The sequence below is a fragment of the Dermacentor albipictus genome, unplaced genomic scaffold (assembly GCF_038994185.2).
Source record: "Dermacentor albipictus isolate Rhodes 1998 colony unplaced genomic scaffold, USDA_Dalb.pri_finalv2 scaffold_30, whole genome shotgun sequence".
Lineage (NCBI taxonomy): Eukaryota > Metazoa > Arthropoda > Arachnida > Ixodida > Ixodidae > Dermacentor > Dermacentor albipictus.
The window spans coordinates 3063507-3071688 of record NW_027225584.1 but is presented as its reverse complement, the minus strand read 5'-3'; positions in this window follow the sequence as shown (position 1 = coordinate 3071688).

Here is an 8182-nt window from a genome sequence, read left to right as displayed (position 1 = left end):
GCCACACAACACATACGTAATTAAAGGTGCAAAATATAGGGGGAAGCTTCAAAATACGCTCTGTAGCGCTGCAAAGTATAACATATATTGTACGTGTACAATAAATGTCCCATTTCCCTTCAAGTTTATTATCAAGTTCAAGTTTACTGAAGTTTATTATGAGCATATGTACAACAGGAATGTACTGACACACCCGCAGTCAAGGTGGCTGTTCGAGGCGTGCTGGCTGCCTCGGTGTAAGAAAAAGAAATTGGGTGAATGTCGACACCAGTGCCACTGCTTCTTGCCTCTGACCTGCACGTGCCTCCGTGGCATCTTTGTGCACAAGTGTGCTGGCGTGGCGAGGCGTAGGAGTCATCCGAGAGAAAGAGTATTGTTTACATGGAGAAGCGGCTGGTCACATTGCCTGTCGCTTTCCCTCAAATGTTTCCTTGGTGACTAGGGTGACACACCCGCAGTCGAGGTGGCTGTTCGGGGTGTGCTGGCTGCCTAAACGAAAGAAAAAGAAAGAAATTAGATGAATGTCGAAACCAGTGCTATTGCTTCTTGCCTCTTACCTGCATTTGCCTCCACGGCCTCTTGGCTTGCGGAGTGTGTATGAGGGAGCTGCTAGGCGTAGGCATTGTCTAAGCAAAAAGAAAAGGCCATTCAAATGGGGAATTATGCAAATAAATGCAGTTGTTATGTCCGCTTCTTGCACTCCTCTTGCCTAAAAGTTTTCAAACATAGTGTCCAGTACACACCAGCACTTTGACTGCTTTTTGCTTTTTACTTCCAGGTGTTGCTGCGAGATCCTTAGTATGGCTGCGTGCAGCATTGTAACCCTTAGTGGAGGCATTTGAAGTGGTAGCCAAAAATATAAAGAATCATCCTTGTCTGCATGAATGCTTTCAATTTCTAAATGCAGTCGTAACTATCACTATTAGTGCAAGGCCCCCCACATCTATGCGGCAAGTGCCATAGCTCGAAACTGAATTTTTCCTTTAGTGTTTCACAAGGCGTCTTATATGTCCACATTAGATGTGATGTGTTTGTTTTTATTTATCCCAGTGTGGAGAGAGCATCATTAAATTGTTTTTTATTTTTGCGTGTCTTGTATTTTGGTTTATTTCTGAATTTATCAAGCAGCAGCCTCATGATGCTAAAGTGACTTATGTAATGGCAATCAGCTTTTGTTTTGCAGAAAAACAACGCATTTCCTGACGCATTGTTTGACATCCCCTCTCTTGCATAATTTTGCAGAGTATTCTATCTATATTGACTTGCTTGACCTCCACTAACGAGTCTTGCATTTACTAATACGACTCTTTCCTTAAAATCATTCGGCACTTCTCATAATTTCTGTACCTTGGGCTTGTGATACTCTGCATTCACCATTATTACTTGTTTCTGACTAGAAAAGTCTTCTTTAATTTAGAGCTTAAATTTTACCTTTGGAACACACGGAAGGGCTTGCCATTGCATATCTGCATAAAAGGGAAACATGTTTCATTAAACATTTGCAAAATCTAATTGAAGATAGATGAATGCAGCTTGCAGTGTGATATGACTGAATGAGCCATAAGAGTAACTCATCTCACTTGGTAAATTAAAGCACATATTAGTGTGATGTACAAGATACGTTACACTAACGTGGTGGATTCTCTTGCTTATACAGCAAAATAATCGGTGCGCGATAAAGAATTATTTTTGCACACCCCTTGTACACACTGATTTAAGGAAAATGAGCTGGAGCTGTCCACATGATCTACTTATTTTACCTGCAAGTATGATCAACAAAATTGTGTCCCAGCTGCTTAGTGGTATTTGAGATAATATCAGTATTGCATATGTGCCTGTTGTCTAAAATAATTGAATTTTGAAAATGCTCGCAGAGATCTGATGTACACATCTGCAGTTTATGGATACACGTAAAAGACTCAGCATCAAGTGCAAGTGAACGGTCCCACAGGCCCGGAGTCGATCATGCAAATAGATTCGCTGCACAAATTTGTGACCGGAAAAGATATTCCACATGAAATGGCATGCAAGGAAGTGTTGAAAATATTGCACAGTTAACAAAACGCCTACGCTAATAATATGTGGGTTGATGCACTCGTTATGCAAAACGGAGGTGAGGCGTGCAGACAGGACACAAGAGTAGAGTATTTACAAGCAAACAACACGAGCGCCGCCCACTTCTCTACTCTTGTGTCCTGTCTACACGCCTCACATCTGTTTTGCATAATGAATCCTTACCAACTAGCTCAGCTTTCTGTCGTTCTAAGTCTCGATGCACTCGACTTCGTCCGCATTAGGCACTCGCCTCTTGATTACTTCGTGGCACAGAAATACTCGGCATCAGGCTGTTTTTCTGCTGTGGCTTTTGTAGAAGCATGACTGTTCAAAGGGCAACATTTAAACAGATTCTTTGAGCTGCTTGTGGCTTCGCCAGTACAATTCCGGTGCGCTGGTCCGCCTGTCCAGCAATTTCCTACTGAAGGGAAACCTGCAAATAAAAACACCGCTCCGCAAGTAGAAAAATGCTCTACTGTGACGCTTCTCAAACGATTGTGATGCACCACAAGAGCTGCCTACTCGCGTGATAGGCTCAACAAGGAGATACATTCGTTTACTTACATGTCAAGGTATATGCCAGAGCAGTTCGGGGCTTCGGTGGCACATAAGGCACGAGTGTGCCATAGCGTCCGATGTCGACGCGCGATCCCATGTGAAATCTAAACTGTACGAAACTATTACGCATCCAAAAAACAGATTCGAAACCGAAATTCGCGTCATTCTTCATTGCATGAATGCGTACATCGTGATTTACATAAGTCACGGACTTAGCGATCGCTTTCTGTAAACTTAATATTAACGCACCACCTTCATAAAGCCATCAGGTATGCGTTTTAGATGACAAAGCATAAGGTGACCTGTACTTGTTTTCAGCTCTTTCAATAGTAATCGCGCTGGCCACATTAACCAGTAACAACAGGGCGGCGCCCTAGAGGTTCCCACTTTTCCGGCCCAGCTTTTCCTCCAGAGTTGTTCTACTAACTCTATGGTTTACGCCTTGTAGCGACGCATGTTACTCGAACATCGACATAGGTGTTCTGTGCCTCGACTGGCCTTACTGCGGGGTAGCGTGGCGTTGTCGGCAGGCTGCAGGCGTCCGGTAGCCCATTGCGTCCAGGCAAGGGCGAGATGGTTGTAGTGCGAAATTTGCACTATTTATTGCATGGTTGGTGAATGAATAAATGAAAAATACATTGTGCGGCCGCTTAAATAGACCCGCTTAAATCGTAGGCGGGATTTCACTCAGGTCAGCGTCACGTGACATGTACTGTGTCCCGTCGGTGCGTTGCGGCTGCTCCCTTTCTTATAGGCGACGTTGCACGTGCTTGCCTCAGCTGGCGGCAACCCGTGAGTCCTGTTTGTTTCCGGAAAGGGTTCCCCCTCTAGAGTCGCAAAGTTTGCGGAAAGGGTTCTTCCGTTAGTCACGCACACACACAGAGGGGCCCGAAATCCCTGCAGGGCGCCCGCCAGACCGGCAACCTCTCGAGACAACCATAGCAAATTAGGGATCCATCCTCCGTTTCGATTAGGCAGGGTCTTTCGATCATCCCCTTTATTAATTACTTCTCTCCACCTTGCGGGTTTCCGCAGAACTATTATGGACGTAATTATATTTATTTAATCGTGTGTTTTTACTCATCGTAACAACGTGTCACTATTTCGCATTGTTGGCAACACCTCCAGGGCACCAAAGTGGCAACGGGTACACCAAAGCTAGAACCCAGACTGATCCGTGGGTTGGGGCTCGCGGAGTCCTGCGCGTGCCAGGGCTGTATAAGGGAATTTTTTATGCGAACACCCGCTGGCACGCTTCGGCCTCCGCGGTCCCAATCCACGGGCCGCCCTGCTTCCACCTTTCATCCCCCTGTTACCCCTTGGGTGCCCTGCAGATCCTGCGTCGCCTGCTTTATGATAACCTCCGGTGCTCTCCTGAGGCCTCCGTTTGCCGGTTAATGCACCTTCATGGAGCAGTGCGTGAAAAAAAAAATACGATCAATCGTCGCGACGAAAAAGCGACCCGCGACTTATACAACACTAGTCAGAACCTTGTCCCTTCAGGCACAGTGATCACCAAATGGGGGGACTGTGCCCACTGCCTCACCGCGCGGGCCGCCGGTGGCGCAGCGAAAACAATCTCGACCGCGCTCCGCGATGCTGGGATGTCTAGGGGACAAACGTATACAACACACGCTAAGAAACCTACTCCGTAGTTCCTAGGCAGAGTCATATATTTAAACACCAAAGACCCCAATTTTCTATCTCGCCCCCGCTTTTACTCGCGCCTGCGCACAAACGGCTGGCGATCCCAGAAATCAATTTCTCGTGAGACGTCGGCGTGCGCCGCCGACGCGGCTGCCGATGTTTCTTGTCGGCGAGATCGGCGAGCCTTTTAAACAGGTTTAAAGACTCCAGCTTCGTTTGAGATATTGTGTTGTCTTGTTTAATGCACGCTGGATGGATGGACGTTATGAGCGTCCCCTCTGGAAAGGGGTGGTGGGTTGCGCCACCAAGCTCTTGTTAATATACTGCCTAATGTCCTACCTAGTGTTAGGAATGGCCGTACGGGGTGGCAACGTGCCAGCTTTCAGCCCGCTGCGCGTGTTCCAAGCCCCCCAGACGAGGCGCCTTCTGAGAACTACGGATGACCGGCGGCCACGTGGCGCGCGGTCAGCTCTCGAATGTGGTGCGCCGCCGCGCCACCCGGGACGGCGCACAGTTCTACAAAGCCCTCTGACGTCAACACGGAGAGCTGTGCGGCACTGAGAGCTGTGTGTGTGTGCAACACGAACATTTCCGTCCACGGGGCCCTCGAACGTGTTAGCCTTTGTGTGTGTAGGCTCGAACGTGTTAGCCTTTGTGTGTGTGGGCTGCACTGCGGGGCGGCGGCAAGTTTACAATGAATGGACGAACGTTTCCGACCACTCGCACTCCGTGCACGCCGAGCGATGACGTCGAACTATGACGTCAAGCGGAGAGCTTATAAGCAGCGTTTCCCGACTGCTAGAGCGTGCTCGTGTCGTGCTCGTCGTAAGGAGCTGAGTGCTCGTTGTTATGCTGAAAATGTAGTAGTGAGCTGTGTGCTCGAATGCTGTTTGCTGAATGTTAATCTTGCGGGCTCCATATGGGAGTCGCGCTAGACTGCCGATGTGTGTCTTGTCTTAAAATATGTTAATCCTGTAAATAAATCCTGTTAACCGAGTTCCTCATCTACGAGCTTCGACTCCTTCAAATGGTGGCAGCGGCGAGGTAGTCCGACGAGTCCTACATCTGCTTGACAGCCGTAGGATCGTTCGACAACCCTGACACTAGGTAAAAAAGAAAAGAAAAAAAAAAGCACTATGAACCCCCACCACAAACTTTTCTGACCAACTATCACAAACTTTGCTTTTCTACGTCTCCGTCTTTTGCCGTTTCCCTACTTTTCTTCCACCAATATTCCAATCACCTCTTACTAATCTCTACTGCGGACTGTTAACTTTTCCACGGTTGGATGGATGGATGGATGTTGTAAGCGTCCCCTTTGGAACGGGGCGGTGGGTTGCCCCACCGAGCTCTTGCTATTATACTGCGTAATGTCCTGCCCAGGGTAAAAAAGCAAAAAAGAAGAAAAAAACGCTGTGAATCCCCACAACCACATTTTCTGACCAACTATTGCAAACTTTGCTTTTGTACGTCTCCAGTTTTTGTCGTTTCCCTACTTTTCTTCCACCAATCTTCCAATAACCTCTTACTAATATCTATTGCGGACTGTTTACTTTTCCACGGTGCATGAATGGATGGATGTTATGAGCGTCTCTTTTGGAACGGGGCAGTGGGTTGCGCCGCCAAGCTATTGCTAGTATACTACCTAATGTCCTAGCTAGGTTAAACAATAAAAACGAAAAAAAAAACCACTATGAACTACCACACCCAAATTTTCTGATCCCCTAGACGAACTGTGCTTTTGTACGTCTCCGCCTTTTGTCGTTTCCCTACTTTTCTTCCACCAATACTCCAATCGCCTCTTACTAATACCTATTGCGCACATGTTTACTTTACCACTGCTCCCGCTAAACCCAAGGACTTTAAGAAGACCAGTGGTGTCTAAATCGACCGCTGGGTAGACGTCTTCACAATCTAATAAAACATGCTCCATAGTGCCCCCAGCTTTACCGCAGCAAGCAACCGCTTCTTCTTCCTTCTTATATCTCGCTTTATAGGTGCGTGTTCTAAGGCATCCCGATCTCGCTTCGAAAAGTAATGAGCTTCCCCTTGATTTATCATAAATGGTTTCTTTCCTGATTTCGTTTTTTCCTCTTAAGTAGTTACTCATGGCAAGTTTCTTTTCCATTGCCGCCACCCATGAGATTATTTCAGCCACTCTGACTCTCCGCTTGACCTTCCTTTTTGCTGTGTTGCGCACCCTACAGGCCGCATACTTGCTGGTAAGCTTCCTAGTTCTTTTCCTCCACTGTGAATCAATGTTTTTCCTGTACAGATACCTGAACACTCTCCCAGCACATTGACTTTCTTCCATATTCCTCAGCCGTTCTTCATACCCAATTTTACTGCGAACCTAGTCCAGCCCATATCACCCTGCACAACTTCATTTGTAGTCTTCCCGTGAGCGCCCAGTGCGAGGCGACCCACTGACCTTTGGTTCCCGTCGAGTCCTGATTGTACCCCTGATTTAAAGCGAACAACCGCATTTCCAAAAGTAAGTCCTGGAACCATTACACCTTTCCACATACATCGGAGGACCTCGTACCTATTGTATCCCCAAAGCGCTCTGTGCTTCATTATGCCTGCCTTTCTCTTCCCCTTCATTGTTAATGTTTTTTCACGATAGCAAGGGTTGCAAGATAGTGAGCGCCATCTGGCGCACCACAGGCAAAGCTGCGGCCCTCTGCGTGCGAGAGTATATGCGGTGAGAAAGCAAGTTTCATTTCTCGGCTTCTGTCAGGCCACTGCCGCGGCTACCGCGTCTGTTCACTACAGCAAAATAGTTGAAGACGCCGTCACCGCGTTCCAGTTTTCGCATATGTCACGGACCTCCGACTTCTGGAAGCGTACAATTCAAACTGCTCGCGTGTTGCAATATCTGCTTTCTATAAATGCCACTATTCGCCAGGCTCATCGAGGCTCGGCACTCTAAGAAGATTACGTTAAAAATATCGTATATTCGGAGGCTGCTGACGCCAGCACGGGACTGGTGGGAGCGACATGCACCCTTTGAACAAAGAGCGGTGTTCACGTCGTCCAAACACACTGCCGATGTGTCAGCGCCTGTCCACACTTGGTTTCGCAGACTGGCGGCACGCAGCGACCACCGTGCAACGCGGCTCAAGTACAGGGAGAACCAACTCTGTGTTCATTTAACCGCGACATATCCGGATGCTAACATTCCCACCAAAATAAACGTTTTATGACTCGCGGCGTTTTCATTGCAAGCTCCGTCCGCTGCTGCTTCGACAACCGGGAGCTAACCGTACCGGCTCGAACGATCGGCGGCTGCCGGCAAAGTCAGCTAGCCGAGCGGGATGCTCCGCTTAGGAGAGTTTACCATCCTATTATAATATTGTCACGCGTCCCCAAAAAGGACTGGTGACGTCAATTATGTTACTAGCAAATGAGTCGAAACGTTTGATGCGGAAAGCGTACAGTGTTTTAATTTCATTAGCAAAATCCCGTGATGTAACCAATTGTAACCCAATTAACCACTGTAATTCACAGTCTAGCTAGCACTATCGACAAATCACGGCAAACTGACATCAAATTTTTTTTTACTTCAGGAAAGCATTTGATCTTGTATCGCACGCAAAGCTAATAGAAAAACTTGAACATGTCAACATTCCTTCACATCTCGTAAATTGGATTCGTGCTTATCTTTCTAACCGTACGCAATTCATAGTAGTTGATAGTTGTTCTTCCAGCGTCCTTCCTGTCACTTCTCGTGTTCCCCAGGGAAGTGTTCCTGGGCCATTATTATTTAACACATATATTGATGACATTGTAGACACTGTTACTCAACCCGTACAAATAAAACTATTTGCTGATGACTGTCTCCTCTTTAATGAGATCACCTGCCAACAAGATCAAGTTATTCTAAACTCTATCCTTCAAGACATACTAGCGTGGTGTTCTC